The sequence below is a fragment of the Arvicanthis niloticus genome, chromosome 24 (assembly GCF_011762505.2).
Source record: "Arvicanthis niloticus isolate mArvNil1 chromosome 24, mArvNil1.pat.X, whole genome shotgun sequence".
Classification (NCBI taxonomy): Eukaryota; Metazoa; Chordata; class Mammalia; order Rodentia; family Muridae; genus Arvicanthis; species Arvicanthis niloticus.
In genome coordinates this window covers 15,738,012-15,759,546 of record NC_133432.1, presented here as the reverse complement: position 1 = coordinate 15,759,546, position 21,535 = coordinate 15,738,012, and the positions used below count along the sequence as shown (strand labels likewise).

The 21,535-nt window shown below is 53.1% G+C and overlaps 1 protein-coding gene across 15 annotated transcripts in view; it reads left to right on the top strand.

Annotated features, from left to right (window-relative positions):
- Positions 1-21,535, top strand: part of Ncor2 (nuclear receptor corepressor 2) — a 160,775-nt gene that overhangs the window by 25,725 nt on the left and 113,515 nt on the right. For 13 of the 15 annotated variants that reach the window (XM_076922945.1, XM_076922947.1, XM_076922952.1 and 10 more), the window contains exon 2: positions 4-48. The exons of 1 other annotated variant lie outside the window; for it this stretch is intronic. The gene's annotated coding sequence lies outside the window, so the exon portion shown is untranslated. Of the gene's footprint in view, positions 1-3; positions 49-11,769; positions 12,149-21,535 lie in introns of those variants that run through there. One more of the 15 variants, XM_076922943.1, reaches the window with a different exon arrangement.

Sequence of the window (21,535 nt, the reverse complement as noted above, 5' to 3'; positions counted from 1 at the left end):
CAGCGCTCCTGAGTCTTTGAAGACACAGCCTCCTGGTGGAAGTTTCTGGTAGGTTCATCTTTATTTCTACTTGCTGTCCTGGGTGTGTGTGTGGGACCCATACTGCCTGCATCTTCTGGTGTAAGCTGATGTGGAGTGTGGGAAGGCAGAGACTGTCTAGGAGGTGAAAGTGGTACAAGATGGTACTTGGTACCCCAGGGTTGCCTAGGCAGGGCAGGGAGCAGCTGGGCATTGTGATGGTTTCCGTCTCCTCCTTCCCTCCCCCCTCCGGCTGCTCTTGGGAGAGTTTGTTCTTTATCCACTAACAGATTAGTTGTTATATCTTTTCTTTTGTGGTAGTGGGGATGGAACCTAGACCTCACACATGCTGGATAAGCAATAACCACTGAGCCATGTTGCCAGCTTTTTTCTCAAAAAAAAAAAAATTTTTTTTTTGATATATCAAGAGTCATTAAGTTGCCCTGGATGCCCCTGGATGACCTTGAACTCACTTCACAGATTGGGTAGACTTTGAGCTTGAGACCCTTCTGCCGTTGGGATTGATAGGCCTGGCTCCTTGAGTTCTTACTTCTTTCTGAAGCACCTACTGTGTGCAGGTCATGCAGTGGGTGACCAAGAGAGCATGCCAACAAGCTGAACAAGTGTGCTGTCCCTAGTGAGCACACAGTCAGTAGTCAGCGAGCCTGATGCGAGGTACCGTTGGTTGACAAGTGAGCCCAGCCAGGAAGAGTTGGGGTGCATGTGTGGGAGATGAGGTACAGTTTCATATCATTTGAGGCTGGAGTGATGGCTCAGTGGTTAAGAACACAGAGAGGACCTGGGTAACTTTGTTTCTTAGACCCTTGTGGCAGCTCACACCATTTGCTAGCTCCAGTTCCAGAGGAGTCTGGCCTCCACACACACCAGCCACACATCCATCCATCCATCCATCTATCCATCCATCCATCCATCCAGCAGACATACATACAGGCAAATACTCATACACTTAAAATAAAGAAGATGGTGTTGGATTGAGGCCTGAGAAGGTTGGTGTCTGGGGGAGGGTATCTAGGCAGAGGGCACACACACTGCTGCAAAGATCCTGGTACAGCTTCATGGGGCTGGCTGGCTGGGACTCCTCTTTGTTTTGAGCCCTTTTCAGCACCCTAGTAGTCAGGAGGGGGAGGAATGTGTAAACACCAGCCTACCCCCTCCCAGCCCTGGCCAGCGGGACTGTGGTTTCTCTCCTCTCTTCTTTCAGGCTGGCGTTGAACTTCTGGTTCTTTTGATTCTGCTGTCTGTGTGCAATTTGATGTGTGTGCCGCTGCACTCTGTTTGTGTGGTATGGAGGCCCAAAGGCTGCATGCTAGGCAAGCCCTCCACCAATGGAGACACTTCTTGTAGCCATGAGTGGTTTTATCTGAGGCGGGAAGGGGTGGGCATGAGTCTGTGGGGGTGGGGCTGTCCACCGGGTCTTTGAGAGCGCAAAGAACTGCTTGGTTGCTGCCCCCCCCCATCCATCCGCATCTTGTCTAATGGGGAGCCACCTCAGCCTGACTTATCTGCCTGTCACGCCAGTGGCCCACCCGAGGACGATAAAAGGGCTTTTTGTCTGCAAGCACTTAGCTTCCTCCACTGGGGCGATCCATCATGCCTGTGGGAGGAGGGAAGCAGACAGAGGGGGAGGGCGGGGAGCCAGGGACCCAGGCAGCTCCTCAGCCAAGACAAGGCTGTCTGGGAACTGCAGGAACAGACTAGGGATGCCCTGAGCCCCATCCCCTCGGGCAGAGGCCTTTTGGTGCCTTGGGAAAGTCTGTTGAGGGAGAGGGGACAGAAGTCTGCATCATAAGTCTGCCACCTGCACACACCCTCAGGTCCCTGGTGATCACTTTGTGGGATGACCTTATTTGATCCCCAGAGTACTCCAAAAGTGCCATGTCACTGTCCCCACATTATAGATGGGGGGGGGGCACAGAGAGGCTGGGAAGTACCATGAGGTCCCCACACCGCTCTCCTCTGCTGAGGGCCTTGGGGTGGTGGGACCAACCTTGTTGTTCTGACCTTGCAGTGGGAATTGGGGCTCTGGGGTTTTCTTGAGGAGGGCCACTGGAGTATTAGGCTTGGGTGGGAGGTGGCATTTACCTGAGCCCCGTCTGTGAGATGCTGGGAGATGTAGAGAGAGGCTGGTAATGGGGGGAGGCTGTTGGGGAACAGGGCAGTCAAGAGGTCAGGGTCGGCAAGTGAACGCCCAGGGCTCATTGGGCAAATTCTGGGGATGTGTTCAGGGAGGACCACACTCTGGATTGTGCTTCCCACCTGGAGAGCAGCTCTGGCTTTGTCCTCAGGCGCTGGCTGTAAATATCATGGGGCCCGAGGAGCACAGGACTCCTCCTCCCTTCTCTATGGGTCAGTATCCTCCATCCTTTGGCTTCTTCCCAGCTCTGGGTGCTGAGCCCTGGCCAGGCTCCTGCCTTCCTTCTCTGCCCTCCCTCTCCTCCTTTTCCCTTCTTCTCCCAGGGCCACCCTCAAATGACAGCAATTAATGGTGCCTGTGATGGTGGAGTGTGACAGCTGAGCTGCCTGCCTGCAGCTGCCCTGCTAATCGGGCCCGGGGGACCCCCCCCTCCTGCTAGTTCTATGCACGCCTCCCCTTTGCTCACTGGGGCGCAAGAGCCAGCCAGCAGTAGGCCTGTGGGAGGTGGCAGAATTACCCCAGCCCTGCAGCTTCTCCCTCTGGCTGTCCTCTTCTGTCATCAGGGCAACTCTTGCCTGACCTTGTTGTGCTCCATTGAGCGTGCCTGTAGCAGTGGGCACCCCAGTTGCCCACCTCCCTCCCATGTCCTATTCCAGGACTGATGCTGGCCTGAGATGACCCCCAGGGTGAGCCAGGAACCTTTCTCCCAGGCTTCTGTGCTTCCTGTCTCCTGAGAGGAGAGGGTTTCTGTGCAATCAGACCTTTGTCCTGCCCTAGACAGACAGCATTCAGATTCCCTGGCCTGATCCTGGCGGACCTGGAAGCAGCTACTGAGTCCTGCCTGTTGCCTTTGCCAGGGTTGAAAGGATCCCAGCATGTCCCGCCCACACTGCTCTTTGCCCATCCATCATTTTACAGCAGCAGTAATGAGGCTCCTGCTGTATACCAGGACCTGCAGCCTGTGCTTCCATATTGGTTTATTTTAGGGCTTAAAAATACCTTGGTATTGTGTGTGTGTGTGCGCGCGCGCGCGCGCATGTGTCCAGTCAGAGGGCAGCTTGTAGGAGTCGGTTCTCTTTTTTTCCCAGGATCAAAATCAGGTGGTTAGGCTTTACCCGCAAGCTCCTTTGCTCTCTGATATATTTTACCAGCTCCATTTTCTGGTGTTTTGTTTTATTGAGACAGGGTTTCTCTGTATGACAGCCCTGGCTGTCGTGGAACAGTAGATCAGGCTGGTCTTGAACTCTCAGAGATCCGCCTGCCTCTGCCTCCCGAGTGCTGGGATTAAAGACTTGCACCACCAGGCCAATCCTGTTTCCTGGTTTTTATAACCTTGCTTTTTTTTCCTTTTCTTTCTTTCTTTCTTTCTTTCTTTCTTTCTTTCTTTCTTTCTTTCTTTCTTTCTTTCTTTCTTTCTTTGTAGATGGAGAAACTGAGAGAAAGGAAATAAAGTGATTTGATATAAATGACTTAGTAAGAAAGGCACAAATGTGACTTTGAGTCAGACCTGTCCTGCCTGATGCTCTTATGTCAGGAGAGTCCAGAGCCTTTATGTGGAAGTTGAGAAATGAAATGGGGATTGCCATGTGCAAACTTGTGTGTGTGTGTGCGTGTGCGCACACACTTGTGAATATGCATTCTTGCACAGAGTGTGCCTAGCTTTGTTCTTCGCACATGGCGGTTCTGAGTTTGCCCTTGTTTTTCACACTGCTGGCTCACTTTTTCCTCTTGCCGAGGATGGTTCCATCTTGCAGTGTCTGGCAGCTTGCTGGTCTGGCCGTCCCTAGCTGTGGTTCGAAGAGAGCTCCCCAGACCATTCCCGCTTGAGTCTCTGTGAACGTGCGTGGTTCTGTTTCTCCTGAATACGTTTCTTAGAGTGGGTTGCTAGGTGCGTGGTAAGTGTGGAGAAGCCACTGGGCTGTTGGACGAAGCACTGTCTCACTTTGTGTTCCCACCAGCGGGGTGTGGGGACTGTTGTTGTCCTGCTTCCCCGTCTGCACTTGAGATTGTCTGCTCCATTGGCCGCCAGAGAGAACACTGTCTCAGTTTTCGATTGCATTTCAACATTGGCTGCATTTTGATTTTGTGTCTGGCCAGCTGGTGGATGGCGGAAAGCTTGGATGGATAAGACGGTCACACACCTGCCAGTACTGGCTCTGTCATCTCTTTGTAGCACCAGGTGATCGATGACTTAACTTTTTCTTGTCTTGCTATGCGGACCAGGACCTTGGTGTGTTGTTGAATTGTGGCTTTCAGGGTTACCAAGTGGTGGCTGTTCTGAACATTTCCATTTAGCAGAGGAGGAAACTGAGGCACATAGAGGTCATATGATCTCTCCCACAGGAGGACAATTGCCAGTCAGAACTACAGCTTGCACACTTTCTTCCCTCTGTCAGGAAGTTCTGACTTGAGTGTTACATAGATGCATTTGCTGAGCTGGAGGGTTGTGCCAAGAATTGATGGCCAGGCAGGGCCAGAACTCAGCTTTCTCTCCGGGGTTTCCTTTGCTTCAGAGCCAAGGGTGTGGAGGAGAGCCCAGGCCTCCGGGTTAAGCCCTGTCCTTTGGCACCCAGTACTGTGAAGTCAATGTCAAGCTGTGGTCTGCCAAGGGTCTGCTCTCAGCTAGCCTGCTATCTCCAGCGAAATCACACAGAGTTCTGGGGAGCTGTTGTGGGGCAAGGCAGGGGCCAGCTGCTCAGAAGCCCAGGAAAGGGGGGTGCGGCAGAGGAGGGCCTCCCTCTCTTTACAACCCCCCCTTCCTTGCCTGAGGGGGTGTCGGCTAAGACGACTTTTCAGGGGAAGAAGGCCCGTAAATCAAATAAGCAATCCCGTAAATAAATAAGTAATGAAGTTAGTGGGGTGCCTAATTACATCAGAGTCGTAATTACGGATGGATGCCTGCCCGATAATTGTACTTGTTTTTAATCTTTGGCTCCGACATGTGTCTCCTCCGTCTAACGGTGGTCGGTGGCCCCAGCTGGAGGCAGAAACGCTGTTTTGGGGCCTTTGTGGGCCTGGTGGTTGGGTGTGTGGGTGGCGTCCACACAGGGTTGTGTGCTGGGTTGGTCTTGGCTTTATCCCATGGAAGGCTCAGTAAGCTGACTCCAGTTCTGAAGTCACCAGGAGTGGAGACAATGACAGGGATGGTAATAGCAGCGGGGTTTATAATAGCACCCACAGTGCAGTTAATGATAGTTTATTTAACCTCCAAACCCTCTCGAGTGCTATGTCCCCTTTTATGCATGAGACACAGGCAAGAGAGGTTTAGTACACCGAAGTCACAAAGCTCTCAGGCCTTGATCCTTCCTGCCTCAGCCTCTAGGTTCTCCTGTGTGGGGCATCTTAGGTACTTTTCCTGTGTTGAGTGGCAGGGGGAACAATCCTGTCATCCTGCGTAATGGCCTTGAATCTACAGTGAAGTTCTTCCTATGACCTTGCATCCCACTAAGGACAAAGCTAGCTTTGTGTCTCCTCTCTCTGACAGGCATCATCACGCCCATTCTACAGAGACAGGAGGTTGGGGGAGGAAGACCTGAGTGGGCTCCTACTGCTGGTGGGTGGTAGGGCAGGGCTCTGGGATTCTGATCACTTTCAAATCCCTGGTGTAAAAGCAGAGCTGTGGGTGGCGTGGATGGACTTGAAGGTGACAGGACAGGGTGGGGAATGACATGACCACAACCAGTTAGAGGCGACTCAGCTACATGGCGTTGGGGTGCCTTTCACACAGGGAACCAGAACCTGGGTTTGTTATGGGCTTTCCCCCTACTTCAGGAATTCATTTGCATTTGAGCATGTGAAGTGTCCCGGACTTCACTTGTAGGATCAGAGCGTTGGACAAGTAGATACTGTGAGTGCCCTGAGGGACTATCAGATTCCCAAGTAAGTGTCATCAAGGCTGATGAGGGAGGGCCAGAAGGTGTGAGAAGAGGCATGAGTGTAAGTAGTAGGGCTTAGGGCTCCTGAGTCGGGGCAGGTGCACTAAGGTCACGCCAGACGCCAGAGGGAAGTAACCATGTGTGCTCAGAGTGGAAAGTCCCGAAGAGGACGTGTTGAGGCACAGCCGAACCAGCTCCGTCCAGGAGTACAGACACCGCCTTGGGGGAGCTGCCACTGTCTCAGCTCTGCTCCCTTCTATGGTGCTTGTCCTTACCGGCAGCCACTCCTGCCACCCCAGGGGAAGGAGAGGCACCCAGAACCCAGGAGGGTGCCCCTTTCTTGCCTGTTTTCTCCCCAGTGAATTCTTCAACACCTTTCTTCCCCTGCAGGGAGAGGTGGCTAAAGGGCGGTGGTCGTGGTGTGTTCAGGGGTGTCCCAGACTCAGGAAGCCAGGCAGTGCGCCTGGGCTAGGGATTGGGGTTGAGCACAGTGCCAGACACTCAGAAAGCCAGACAGCAGCATGAAGCATCTTAAGACAGAAAACAACAACCATATGGGCCAGAGCCTTCCTGTTGGGGTAGCTAGCTGTCACCTTCTTCTTCTTTTATTTTTTATATGACCTGTGACTTTTATCTCAAGGTATCTATTTTCTCCCTCTGTGATCTGGGCAAATGTCTCAAGGAATGTTCCAGAAAGATCCAAGTCTGGGGAAGTCATGTCTGGCACCTCTGCAGATGCTGCTTGAGAAGGTCGGGGCCCGGGGTTATATACAGTCTCTGTTCCTGAATGATCGATCTTTCAGGTGCAGCAGGGCCTGGGGAACACCAAAGGACAGCAACTTTCAGTGGTTAGTGACTGAACTTGCCATTTTGCTCCAGAGGCAGGTCTGCCTGCTAACTGCCTCGGTTTTTCCATCTGTGATATGGGGATAGCTGTGTCCTTGGGGGAATATTGTGAGGTATCATGGTGCTTATTTGTATGGACAAGTCCTTGTGGGAATGTTGGGTGCCTCATGTTTCTGTCACTGCTGCCTGGGTATGAGTTTTCAGGACCCTGGGCAGAGGCTACTGCCTTCTAAGGCTCTGCTGTGTCTGCTGCTGAGGGAGGCCTAATCGGCTGGTACAGCCGCTGGAGAGGATGACCCCTTTGGGGATAGGGTGGTGTACCACAGCCTTGGTTCTACTGAGCTATGGGTATTGGGCCAAGTATTATTCTAGTGCAGTGTGGGAAGTCTCCTGTGCCTGCAGCAGGGGATAGGATATTCCTTTCTGGGGTAGAACTGGGTACTTCATGCCTACCTGGAAGGGGTTTGGGCTCAATGGTCTGTCTTGCTGAATCTGGCAGGCAGTGGGCAATAATATGGGCCTGTGGCTTTTGTTTGGCTTGGTAGTGGTGTTCCTGTTGGTTTCCTTGGGCTCAGGGGGAGAGGGAGGGGGAGGGGAGGGGGAGAGGGCTATAGCTCAGTTGAGTCATGAGATGTGATCTTTGGGTAGAAGGTCTTGGAGCACCCTGAATCGTGATGGATACAACATCGTGTCAAATGCCCTGAGACCCCAAGGAGACTCTGTGGGCTGGAGTATAGGGACATGTGCCACAGCTGAGGGACGTCAGGCACCAGGACTGAAGGGTCCCCTGTACACAACTAGGGAGGGACTGTGGCCCTGCACACTCTGGTTTTGGACCTCCTTTAGCTCCTATCTCAAACCCCTCAGTAGCTGGTCTATCACTGTGGCCACAGGGGCGAGTGCACATGCAGGTTTTATTTTAATTTCATGTATGTTGGAAGAGTCTGTGACTGCTGCCGTGCGCACAGTGCTCCATGCATACATGTTTCTTGAACATCTGCCCAGCAGCTCTAGGCATGGGGGCAGGAGTCCTGGGGTGTGGGGTGCCTTGCTTAGGCTCAGCCCTCATTTGTTTTGTGTGTGGCACTCCACACCTCTGATACTTGGTTTTTATTCAGGTAGAGATTTACCTTTGTTGTTGTTTTACTGTGTATCTTACATTGGCCTGACCTCAAAGCAGTCCTCCTGCCTCAGCCTTCCCAAGTGCTGAGATCGTGTTTGATAACATGTGAGATTAACCTTTTTTTCCCTTTGAGATAAGAGTCTGAGTCTCTATCCTAGACTGCTCTTAAGCAGACCTCACTGTAGCCTAGGCTGGCCTCAAACTTGTGGAGTCCTCCTGCCTCGGCTTCCCCTGCTTTAGCATGCACTACCATACCTAGTGAGGGGAAACATTTTCAACGGGTGACCAGTGTGTCAGTTGTGAGCACCGAGAATTGTGCCTTGATCACCCCTGTCTGGTTACGAACTGCTTGTCACCCTGTGGCCTCCCAGGCTCATTGATGTTGCCTCCAGCCCCAGGCCCTGTGGCTAGCCTGCCCCTGGGTAGACTCTTAGATGGGACCTTGCTGTGTGTTTGTTTCTTGTTATGTGTCTTTGGGGTGCTCTTCTCTGAGGTCCCCACATATGTTGGTTTTCATTTCTTTTCACCATGTGATTATACTCCACTTCATGGAGATGTAGCCATAGACTGTCTTAGCCATCTGTCTTTACAGATGGGGAAACTGAGTCTAGCATGGCCACTGAGCTTGAGTGCCCAGGCTTGGGGAAAGGTGGTAGAAGGAGGAGTGTGGGCAGTTTCTTGCTCTCTCCTGGTTTTTTTTTTTTTTTTTTTTTTGCCCTCCCCCCTCCCCCCACCCCCCGGCCAGGAACCTTGCTTGGTAAGTATGTATGTTGTGTTGGCCATAGTTTCTCTGAGGCTCCAGGTCTCCTCTCTGTTGCTCTTGGCTGGCCATGTCACAAGCCACAGGCAGCTTGCCCTGCATCTAGTCTCCTCTTTGGTTCCTGTTGACTTGAGTCCCAGCCTGTAACCTGGATTTGACCACCTTCACCAACCTTTCCCACCACGTGGAGCTGCACGAAGCAGCCAGGTTTCTGGGAGTGGTGTGTTGTAGATGTTGGCTGGTGGTGTTTCCGGCCCAGGATGATGATGATACTGTCTGGAAGGCTCTGCCGTAGCTGCTTCTGGTTTTTGTTTTTTGTTTTCTTCAAGTAATAGCCCTGGCTGTCCTGGAACTCACTCTGTAGACCAGGCTGGCTCCAACTCAGAAATCCACCTGCCTCTGCCTCTCAAGTGTTGGGATTAAAAGTGTGTGCCACCACTGCCTGGCTTTCTGTTTTTTTGATGATACATGATCATTAAGTCATTTAACAAACACTAAGCTGCCTGGTATCTTATGAGAAGACAGAGCAGCGGGCATGACTACAGAAAAGGATATGTCTGGGTGATCCGCCTGCCCCTCTCTGTGATCTGACCCAGTGGGGATTGAAACTGTACTTGTGGGTTTCAGGGTAGCCTTTGTGAAAGACAGGGTTCTCCTGAAGCCTCTGCTGAAATAGATGCAGGGCAGAAAATGGGGGACACCCCAGCCACAGCTTCCTGGTGGTGTTTGGATGTTGTGGCTATGGCTTTGTTCTGGGTTTCAGTCTCCTGGTGTCACAGTGAGAGCCAGGGATAGGAGGACGGTGGTTGCATCTTGGCTGAAGAGATGGGCTTTAGTTGTCCCATTGTTTAATGCCTCAGTTTCCCCTGCCTATAAAAGATGGCTGCAGGGTGGGCACTCCACCTCTGCCAGTGGAGTTGGGTCTGTAGAAGCCTTTGAAAGCTCTTCTTTGGGGTATGGGCATCACAGGGCATTCAGGAGAGATGTCAGGGTCTTTTGGACTACAAGGGCTTAGATGTCTCCTCGGTGGTCTTCCTGTGGCTGTGGGGCTTTCAGAATCCTCAGTGGCCACAGGCTTTTGCTCTGTGTTAATCTGCCTCAGACCTGAGCTGACTGGTGGCGGCTTCTTCCCTCTTCTTCCTCCTCCTCCTCTTCCTCCTCTTCCTCCTCTTCTTCCTCCTCCTCCTCCTCTTTCTTCTCTTCCTTCTCTTCCTTCTCCTCCTCCTCTTTCTTCTCTTTCTCTTCCTCCTCCTCCTCCTCCTCCTCTTCCTTCTCTTCCTTCTCCTCTTCCTCCTCCTCCTCCTCCTCTTTCTTCTCTTTCTCCTCCTCCTCTTCTTCCTCCTCCTCCTTCTCTTCCTCCTCCTCCTTCTCCTCCTCTTTCTTCTCTTTCTCCTCTCCTCTTCTTCATATGTGAGTCGTTGATTTTACAATATTTCCTTAAGTCTTTTTATTTATTTTCATTTCATGTGCATTGATATTTTGCCTTTGTGTGTCTTCATGTCTGTGTGAGGATGTAAGATCCCCTAGAACGGGAGTCACAGACAGTTGTGAGCTGCCATGTGGTGCTGAGAATTGAACCCAGGCCCTATGGAAGAGGAGCCAAATCTCTTAACTGCTGAGCCAACTCTCTAGCCCCAACTAGTGGCTTCTTGCTGGCCGCGGCACTTTGGGTACCACCAAGACCCTGGTTCAAGTCCCAGGGCAGTCGCTTTCTAGGATTGCTTCCTTTGGGTCTCACATAGCTTCTCCTGGGCTCACGGTGGAAGGTGGGGGCCACTTTCTGTCATGCTCTAAGGAACAGCCATACCCTGGGCACCCTGCATGGTGTGGTTGTGGTCGTGCTGCTGAGTACAGCATTACTGGTCATCTTGAGTGGCTCCTGAGGTGGGTGATGTTGGGATTGTGGCTATAATTGAAGCCCCTGCTGGAGCCCGTGTCTCCTCCTCTTGGCCCCTCCCTGGCCTCATCTTTTTCATCTTTCAGACCTTTCTTGTTCCCATTCTGGCCCCACATTTGGCCAAGCTACAGGCTGTGTGTATGGCCTGGGCTTTCTGCTTGGTGTGTGTGTGGGGAGGGGCTTGCATCATGCAGGGTCTCTTTTGGGGACACACTGTTGGCCTGACTGCTGGGTGCTGTGAACAGGGGATAGAAGTGGAAGCCACTTGAGACCCTGAGGTTGTCCCTAACAGAGTGGTTCTCAACATGTGGGTCCCAACCTTTTCACAGGGGTCGCCTAAGACCATGGGAAAACACAGATATTTACGTCATGATTCGTAATAGCAGCAAAATTACAGTTATGAAGTAGCAACACAAGTAAATTTATGGTCACGGGTTACCATAACATGAGGGACTGTATTAAGAGACTGCAGCATCAGGGAGACCACTGTCCTAACATCTCAGGGCTATTGCCCAGAGCCCCACAGCTGCAGAGCCAGCCAGTGTTGAGAAGATGCTCTGCCCACACCCAAAGGAGGTCGGGATTGAGGTGAGTCACCCAACAAGTCACAGCCAGTGCTGACGCCTGCCCAAGCATCCGGCCATCTCTTCTGGCCTCTGTGTGCGTTTGGCTCTGCCTTTTTCTGGGCCTGTCACCAAGATGACCCGGGCCCTGAGCCCCAGGCCCTGTTTCCTTTAGTTGAGATCGGAAGGACGGGAAGGACGGGAGCATTTTCCTCTGGCCATCTGGTCCTGCAGGACTGGAAGACGTCAGGGCTGGCTGAGAGGAAATGGTTAAAGGAGGGGACGTGGCTGGCGCTGGTCCCCCTGCCAGCAACAAGGAGGGAGAGGGCTTCTCAAAAGCTATAAAAAGGCCTAGCAGTGTTGAGCCCCAGTGGCTGGAAGCCCGCCAGGGTTACCATGGCGATGAGGAATTAGTCCCGACTGCCAAGGCTGCTAGCAGCTCGGTACTTTTGGCTCTGGAACAAGAGTGGACTTATGTAATTCTGTGTTTATAGGCCTGGGTGGCGGACGAAGAGCTGGGCCTGAGTCTTGGTGGTGGCCTACAGTGGGTCACACCACCCTGCAGGGTATCCCTGACATGCCTCCGGTGCCCTGATTTTCGGGGACATTAAGACAGAAGCCTGGGGCCTGGCAGGCTACTGGTCCCCACCAGGGCCTCCCCAGCCGGGGTGGGAGCCCAAGTCTCGCGGGAAGGGGTGCGGCTGCTGTGTGGGGCCGCCCCTTGCCCGGTTGGTCTGGAGGGAGGATGGCCCTGTTGCTGGCCAAGGGCTGGCCCCTAGACGCCTGTGGGTCGGGCCTCGGATACCGGGCATGCTGACCTGGGCTGGCACGCTGCCGGCCCTCGTTTGCCGCGTGGGACAGTTCCTACAAGTTGTGTGGAGCCCACTCAGGCTGTTGCTGGCCATGCACTGGTAAGAGAAGTTGTCTGGTTGGGGGTTCCCATATCCCCAGACGCCAGGGATGGTACCACAGACCAGAGGGCCATGATTTGCAGGATGTGGGCAAGGGGCACTGCCTGGGGACCACTGGAATTGCCTGCAAGGTGTCCCAGCCCTGCTTGAGGTATGATGGCCCTGGTTCCTGTGGGCCCCTGTCAGCCAGCTGGGTGGATGGAGAGGCCCAAGGCAGGATGTGTCTCAGGGTCCTGTGCATGGGGACAGTAGGTTATCTTATCGGGAAAAGTTGTTGATATCCGGAAGAGGCACTGGGTGCTGCCTGGTGGCCCTGGGAGGGGATGTATGATACAGACATTGTGTCCTTTACGGAAGCCTGCCTTGAATCTGTCTACTCTGTGCGTGGTGGGATAGAACTGTGTAGGTTGGGACATGGGGTGACTGGATCAGAGTGTGGGGACTTGGGAGCTTGGGCTGGGGGGAGCCAGGTGCAGGCATTGTGGACCCAGCCTGCCTCCCCACTGAAGTGGAGCTTGGCTCAGTGCCCTGTCTGGTTTGAAATGAGGGCCACCGGCCCAGGCTTGCCCAGGGCCTTGGCAGCGAGAGAGGGGTAAACATTGGAAAGTTGGACAGGCTTCCGGAGCTCACAGCAGCCTGCGGCAGCAAGCCCAGGGCGGGGGATGGACTTCTCCAGGCCTGGTGGGGGCAGCTGGGATGCAGCTCCCAAGGATCCCCAAGCTCAGGCTGTTCTGGGGGGTTCCAGAAGGCACGCCTCATTTGCCTCAGACACTGGTTGTTCACCCAATCTTGTTTCCTATTATGTAGCTTTCAGTGTGCCACCCTAACGCTTAGTCTTACTTCCCTGAGTGTAGAAAGAAGTGATGGGGCTCCATGGGAGTAGAGGTAATAGGAGGAGGAATAGCACCTTTCTGGAAGAACTCAAGTTAGATGACCCTGGCAAGCTACTTCCTGTTTTGGAGTCTCAGTCTTTCCATCTGGCAAGTGGGCACTTATCAAATCATATGGTCTGAAGGACCTGATGACTCAGTTCTCTGGCACAGGGTGGGTTTGTGGTACTGACTAGGGTTGTGGTTGCTGGTGAGGATGATGATGACAACAGCTGGCTTACTTGGGCCAGCAGTGGGTATGAGCCATCTTGGGGTAGCAGTATTAACGGAGTTATGGGGGTCAGTCAGAAGTTCAAGGTATAGCCTGAGCCTGGCAGGACATACCTCCTTGGTCAAGCCCTGGAACCCTTCAGCCTCCAGGTTTGCCTTGAGGCAGAGATGGGAGCCTCAGTGGCTACAGTGCTGAGTGGTGTTCAGGGATAGACCGATAAGTAATCTTTCTATTCCCCCTTGCTTTGCAGAGATTTGAACCCTGGGCTGGCACAGGCCTTCCCCTGGTCTCTCCTGCAAGCCTGTTGTCCCATTTCCCCTGAGCCTGGGTCCTTGACACTGCCCAGCGTGGCCTGGGGATTGGACCAGGGTGGGAGGACCAGTGTTCTGCTGAGGGTGGCAATGGTTCTGTGTTTGTAAATGACACCAAATGCCGCTGATGCTGGCTCAGGACCTCTCTTGTCTAGCCAGCAGCAGTCATCTGGGGCTTCCTTTTTCATCTAGGCCACCATGGTAGTTGCCCATTGCCAGTTGTCCTGGGACTCCCCAGTCCTCAGGAAGGGCCCCTGAAGTGGGGCCTGTACATGCCACTACTGTTCCGAGGCCTTGTGTCTGCTTGAAGGGTGTTGGCCGGGTAGAGGCTGAATCTGTCCTGTGGAGAGTATGGATGATGTCCCTGCTTCTGAGAAGCCTGCATGGAAGCCCAGAGCAAGGTTGGCTATGGGATGGAGGAGCTGTGTCAGCCGCTGCTCATTGAGCCTACTTGTGAGCATGCACACTTGTGCACATCCACGCTTGGATGCATATACACTTACATACATGCATACATACATACATGCATACATGCTTATGTTCCCAGCAAGTATTTGAAGGTGTGACTATGGCTGGTTGGGTCAGTGTCCTTTGCCCGTCTCTGACCTTGAGAAGTTGAACTCCTGATGATTCAAGCCATTGGGGCATCTCTGAAGGGCACATGAGATCGTGGGGCTTGCAGTGGCACCCCCAAGAATAGCTTTACAAGTTTCCTTGTACCTTGACATAAATGTGAAGGAAGGAACATAGCTCCCAAGACCAGGCTGTCCTGAGTTTGTGCCTTCATCTGCCTTACAGGCTGGGTAATTTGACTCAGCCACCAGAGCTGTGATGACCTCATCTGTAGGATGGAGTGAGCGAGGTCAGCGCTTTGTGGGGCTTGTGTGACCATTAGGTCAGTAGTCACCTGAACTGAGCGCTTGTGAAAACGTTTCATTATACTTAGTGGGGTATGGTGGTATGCTTGTGGTATCCACTGCTGGGGAGGCAGAAGCAGGTGGATCTCTGAGGTCAAGACTAACTTGGTCTACAGAGCAAGTTCCAGGACATCCAGGACCACACGGAGAAACTCTGTCTCAGAAAACAACAGAAAAGTTTTATCACATCATTGTTGGAATATTGGTTATCTGCTTCACCATGGCTGTCTTAGGGGTAAAATTCAGGGTGTCAAGCTTGGTTGCAGAGGACCTTACCCATTCTGCCATCTTGCCTGCCATAGGCTGATAGTGTGGTAGGCTGCTGTGGTCCACCTGTTTTTCAGCGTGATTGCTCGCAATGACCTTGCTCTGAGGTCAGCATGATCGAGTGGTTCGCCTTCCGTCACGGGTCGGTGTGATTGTCATGGTTTGTCTGTTTCACCAATGATGTGCGCATTCTAATTCTCAGATGTTGCCTGACCACTGTGGCGTGTTCTGTCGTTGGCAGAGTAACGACAGAGTCTTCATGGTTGGCAGGCTTTATCATTGGTGGGATCACCATACTTCGCTTGCTCTCTTGTTGGCGTGGTCTCCCATGGTTCGCCAGTTCTGCAGTTGGCATGACCTTTGAGGTTTGCTAGCTGTATCGTTGGTGTGGTCTTCGTGGTCTGTCTGCTCTTGTCATTGGCATGGTCTCTGAGGTTCATCTGCTCTGTCATTGGCCTTAGGTGTGAATGGTGTCTCTCAGGAACTGCTGGTTCTAGATGGAAACTCCTCTGAGGCTTGGGCAGAGCCTGCATGTGGCCACCCCCTAAAATGGGCGCACTCTACTGAGCTTGGTCACTTGATACCCAGGTGGGTCTGTCTTAGGTAGGGTTTCTAGTAAATCACCATAACCAGTTTGGCTCACATATCCCCAAGTCAAAACCCATGGAGGAAGGAGGCAGGAACCTGGAGGCCAGAACTTAAGCAGGGGCCATGAAGGAACACTGCTTACTGGCTTGCTCTAGATGCCTCACTCAGTCTGCTTTCACAGACAACTCTAGATGAACTGCCTAGTGTTGGGACCGCCCATAATGGGCTGGGCCTTCTCAAATCAATCATGGATCAAGAAACTGTCCCACAGACCAGACGCGTCTATAGGCATTGTCAATGGGAACATTTTCTCAGTTGAGGTTCCCTCCCTCTTCTTAGGTGACACTAGGTTATGTCAAGTTGACAAAGTGAACAGGAGAATTGCGTAGGTTATTTGCACCCCGCAGGGTTGGGATGGGGATTCAGGGCTACAGTCTGGGGGACTTTCTGCCATCTCCTTAATGACTTCTGTAAATGTGACCAAGTGCTGGGTGAGAAGGGGGTTAGGGAAGGAAGGAAGGGTTTGTCTTGGCTCACAGTTTAATGGGTTCAGTCCATCATGGCGGGGAAGCTGAGGCAGGTGGTCACTGCATCCACAGTCAGAAAGTGGAGGGCAGACCGGAAGTAGTGCCTAACTGGGAAACCTTAGGGCTCAGCCCCCAGCGAACTACTTCCCCCCAGCCAGGTTCCATGCCCTAAAAGCTCGAGTGCCTGGGACTAAGTGTTCAGACACAGGAAACACCTCCCACTCAAATGCTGGCTGCTGTCCTGTGGGGTGGTGCAGGCTTATTTCTGGGTCAGAGAGTGTAGGGTCCTCTACCTCCTTGGGCAGAGGTTGGAGAAGCAGGGAGGAAGTGTGGAGAGTTCTCTAGCCTCCTGGGCTTGTGGGCTGTTGTCACTTGGAGACCTCAGATGAGGTCTTTTGTCGGGACCTTTGAACTTGTGCCACCTACCTTCCCGGAGACGATCTGCCCCTCCTGCTCCAGTGGCCTCTTGAGAGGCTGAGATGTGCCTCTGCGTTTCCCTGGTCCTGTGTGTTTGTCCCCACCTGGGACTTCTTGATATCTCTCCTGTCAAAGTCCTTGAGTCCCTCTAAGGTCTGTCTTTATACAGAGGCTGGTGCTTCTGAGCTCTAGGCTGCCTGCCCTGCTCAGTTCTGGGAGCTGTCTGTCCACTATCAAGGTGTGAACAGGTGGGGGCCAGGTTGGATGCTGACCCATTCAGGGCTGGTCTGTTCCAGCTGCAGCCTCACTTGGTGGAGGGGTTCAGGCAGCTGCCTATGGGCGGCTTCTGTTTCAAGGACACCGGTACTTCCACCCAAAGCCTCCGCCCTCCTGATGTGATCACTTGGCTTATAGGTGCCAGTATAGGAGCTTAGGGGTCTAATTGTCTGTGCCCTGACAATTTCCTCAGTTGTGCCTGCAACATCCGCCTCTTGGGAATTGTCACTTGGTGTCTAGGGGCAGTACCCCAGGCCTGTTCCTAGACTGAGGGGTGTCAGCTTAGAGTGGTGTGTGTGTGTGTGTGTGAATGAGTGTGTGCTGTATGTGTAGAGTGTGTGTGTGTGTGTGTGTGTGTGTGGTGTATGTATGTGGTGTGTGTGTGGTGTATGTGTAGGGTGTGTATATGTGTGTGGGGGTATGAGTTTGTGTATGTATATGTGTAGGGTGTGTGTATATATGTATGTGTGATGAATGCATGAATGTATGTGGTGTGTGTCTCTCTTATGTAGAGACAGGATCCACCTTTCTCAAACTGGCTGGGCTGATGACCTGTGGCACTCACTGTGGGAAACTGGGGCATCCTTTGTGTTTGCTGGGTGCTCAGCTCTTGATAGAAGTCATGGAGTTGGGGGTCAGGGTCAAAGAAAGGGAGGGTTCTTTGCTTAGGTGGGTGTAATGGCCAGTTTTGCCTGGGGGGAGAGGCTGTGAGCATTTATTGGCCTCATTGGAGCCCAGAATCATCCTGTCCTGTGAGGCTCAGAGAGGGTTAAGTAGCTCCCGAAAGACACACAGCAGACACACATCGTGAAGGGGATAAAGAGTTTTTGTGTCTGTCCGCCTTCAGGGTGATAGTGCTTAGGGGATTATCCTGCTTCCTCCCCAGAAGGCCATGTTCTTATCCTTGGCTCAGGGTAGGCCCTGAGCAGCCCTGGGAGGCCCACTTCCCAGGCAAAGCTTTTTCCTTGGCACAGACACGTCCCAGGCTGCCCGCCCTGTTCTGGAAGACCAGGAGTGGCTTCTCCTGCCACTCTGAGCCAGGCATTCAGAAGACCTGCCCCCTGCCTCCAGTCTTGTTTGACAATGCGCCCTTTGTCCCCTGGTCCAGCCTCCTCCCAGCTCCCAGCATAGTGCCCCCGCCTATGATGTCATGGCAGGCCCTTTCAGCCAGGTCCCAGGGGGATGGCCAGTGAGGAAGCCAGCAGACTAGGAATGACTGACCTGCTCGTTACCATGACTGAGCTGCCCTGAACCCTTCAAGGTCAGGGTTAATGTTCCCTCGTGTGTGTGTGTGTGTGTGTGTGTGTGTGTGTGTGTGTGTGTGTGTATGTGAGAGAGAGAGAGAGAGAGAGAGAGAGAGAGAGAGAGAGAGAGAGAGAGAGGTGGGGGGGGAGGGGTAGGTAGAGGTCATCCTATTTATACAGCAGCACACAGGTCCCAGCTGGGTCATTGGCTTTGCCTTTTTCTCTTCTCTCTGCAAGCACCTCCAGCCTCTTGGCCTATGAGTGGGTGAGTCACGGAGCTGGCCTCTCCCAAGAGCCTTGGGCGTGAGACCCTGGCTTCCTGCCAGTCAGAGGGGCTGCTGGGCCAGGACCATGCCCCTTGGTGTTCCTGCATGTGGCTTCATGCTTGGCCTCCCTGGCTACACAAGGACTCTGTGGGGCCTAGCTGTGGGCTTGAGGGAGCCTCAGACTCAGATTGAGTTTAATTTAGAGCACAGGGGTCTGTTCAAGTCTGGGTACCCCAGATCCTGTGTCAGCATTTAGAAATGAGGTCTTTTGTAGGGTGACTGCAGATAGAATCACTGTGACTTTCCTGGGTGGCTGCAATCCCTGTACAGTGCCATCATAATCAGGAGAGAGTCTCAGGAAGGAGACAGAATGGGCCAACATGGCCATAGGAAGGACACTTGGACTTCCTGTGGGCGGAAGAGGCTTCCGACATGCCCAGGAACCTTGGGTACAGCCCATCAGGCCTCCATAGCTGTGGGAGAATCCATTTCTGTGTTTTGAAGGACCTTCCTTGTGTTTTTTCATAGCAATTTAGGAAAGACTTGGCCCGGAACCCAGTATCTGGAGTAGGTTTACCTGGGCTCACTGCCTGCCTGCTGTGTGACCTTGGACACTTATTCAGCCTCTCTGTACTTCTCTCTGCACCTGGACAGTGTTTTAGATGGCTCTCAGGCCAGGCTGTCAGATGACTGGGTAGGACGCCAGCAGAGCTTGATGAGAGGGCTGGTCACCAAGATGGCAAGAGCTATTCACTTTGGTCTGTTACCATGGTGACCACTTAGACCCTGAGATGGAAGCAGTATTGCCCTGTGGGAAGAGTCTCTTCTTCCACCTTGTGACATGGAGCTGTGGCAGGCACACAGATGGAAAATAAAAGGGAGAGGCCTAGGGACACAGACGCCTTTAGGGTGTCTTGCCCACCCCCACCAGGGGCTGGGTGGTTCTATGTAGACCATGCTGGTCTTGAACACACAGCGATCCACCTGCCTCTGCCCCCTAGCGCTGAGATTAAAGGTGTGCGATACCATGCCTGGCTGACCTCTTTTTATGTTCTAGAAAACTGAGCTCCTGTCAAGGTAGAGGAGGGATATGGTGAAGGCAGGTGTGTGGCCCAGCTGTTCAGGGTGGCCTGTTTATCAGCTTGGGCTCCACACCCATGGTCAGGCATCCCTTTGCAGAGAGGCTCCCATGTTCCTGCAGAGTCTTCACGGAGGCTCTCAGTTTCTGCCAGCAGTGGACTGTGTCTGCCGCCAAGGACTGACCCAGATCTGCAAGATCTGTGAGGAGCAGGCACAGTCTACAAGGCCCATGTCCCTGTTAGAGTCACCAGTGGTGAGGAGAGGAGTCTGGCACGCCTGCTCCGGCTCCCACCCCAGATGCTCATTTAACCACTTCCGCCTTGCTCTCTCTATTCTGTATGGAAGAGGGACCGTGAGGCTGGAGATCTGAGCCGAGGGAACGTAGAAGTATCTCAGGATACAGCTCTCTCTGGTCTCCTCGTGGCAGTGGGAGGACTCTCTGTTCCTTCTTAGGTTTAGCACAAAAGTTCCATGTGACTAATGAGGGCTTCAGGCCCAGTTGGATCCAGGCACTTGGTCTTCTCTCTTTTGAAGTCTGCACTTAGCAGCCCCGTGTGGGAGAGCTCACTGTTTCTGATGTGCGCACAGAATCATTGCAGGGGCCCTACTAATGTGACACCCACCTATGACCCCAGCATTTAGGAAGCTGTGGGCAGGAGGATCAGAAGTTCAAGGTCTTCTTCAGCTATATAGTGATTTTGAGGCCCGCTTCTTGAGCTGGGGCTAGCCATAGGGTGCTGTGGTTAGCTGTCAGGGAGACTGGAGTGTGCTAAGAGGAGGCTGGGCCCGCCGCTGTCTGCCTCCACAGGGTATAGAAAGAGCTGGTGTAGACCCCCAACCAGCCTGATGTTGACCAGTTAGTGTGTCTCTTTGAGGTAAATAAAGCTTGTGGATGGATGGCTCACTGGGCTACACATCCGGTCACCAGGGCACTGGGCCTAGCATGAGTGTTTTGCCTGTTGTAGGCATTCCTGTTGTACGGGCTGCTGCCAGAGGTTTGCAAAACTGGCTGGCTGAAGGCACAGATGGGTCTGTCTTGGAACCTGGGGCCACCTCTGTATTTGAGTGGCAGGCTGGGTTACTGGGTAGTCACCTCTTTTCAGAGACTGCATTGAGAGATATCTAGAAGTGGAGCTGGCTTTCTGGCTTTACCTGGAATATTTGGGCTCCACGTGCTCTCCCAGCCACTTTACTGAGTTGCAGCCGAGTTCCTGGGTCTGTGCTATCCATAATCTTGCCTGGCTTGCGTGCTGTGGGGCCTGGCAAATCCTCTTTTGTCTCCTGTCTAGGCCCTCTTCTCTGGATCCTTAGTGATCTGGCCCTGTCCATTTTGGGATCCTCGGTGGGCAAAGTCACTGAAACTGCCCTTGGGATCTAGGGTATCTGGGTACTTATTGCCCTTGGCTCCTGGCTTCAGAGTCTCCAGATTCTTGATTGTTGTCTGATGTCAGGTCTCTTCTCGATCATTGCGGAGTTGCTGGGCCATCACTGGCGCCTGTGTATGTGCCCTGACTGTGCTGATCCACAGGGTGTTCTTTTAGTTGGGTGTCCAGGTGGCCACAGGTTTCTCTGCTGGCTAGCAGGGAAGATGGGGTGGGTAGCGCTACCTACATCAGGGACAGGGAACTGCACTGCAGGGGTCCTATGACTGGGCAGCTAGTGACCAGCGATGTTTGGCTGCAGAGACACATCCACAGGTGGCAGTCTGCTATTCCTTTCAGGCTATCAGTGATCTCTCCTGGATATCTCCAGAAGCATCCTGAGGACTGTGTGTAGGGAGGGACAGACAGGTAGTTTCCAGTGGCCAGGCAGGCAAATGTGTGCTTAGGTGGACAGGTGGGCAAGTGGGGCTCTGGCCCTGTCTGGCTTGCAGGGTCTCGTGCCTCGCATGAAACTAGATGTTCTGAGAAAACTAGATGTCTCCTAGTCTAGGCCCACGGCGAGCTGGTGGGTTGCAGCCCAGCAGGCTATGAGTTATTTCTGGACAAGCCCAGCTAGCCTCAGGTTTTGTGGGCTGAGGTGGGTTAGAGAGGGGATCTTACGCTCATTATGCTGGGCATGGCGTCTCTGGGGCCTATAGGGAGTCCTATCAAGGGCCTCTTGGAGGAGGCATGAGTGTTCGTGCCTACATGTGTGTCTGCCCACATTGTGATAATTACCTCAGTGTTTTGAATTGCATGGTGTGGAAGTGTTCAATGCTTTCTTAGTGTGCAGCCGATCTCCAGAGCCTTCTGCCTGTGAAGTTTTGCCCGGAGACCCCCTCCCCCATGCCCGTCATTTCCCTCTTCCCTATCGTAGCTGACACTGTCTCTGGCCACCTGCTTGTGTGTCACCTGGGCTCTGAGTCTCTCTTGTGCAGGACCTAAGCTTGGCTGCCCAAGCTGTAAGGACCT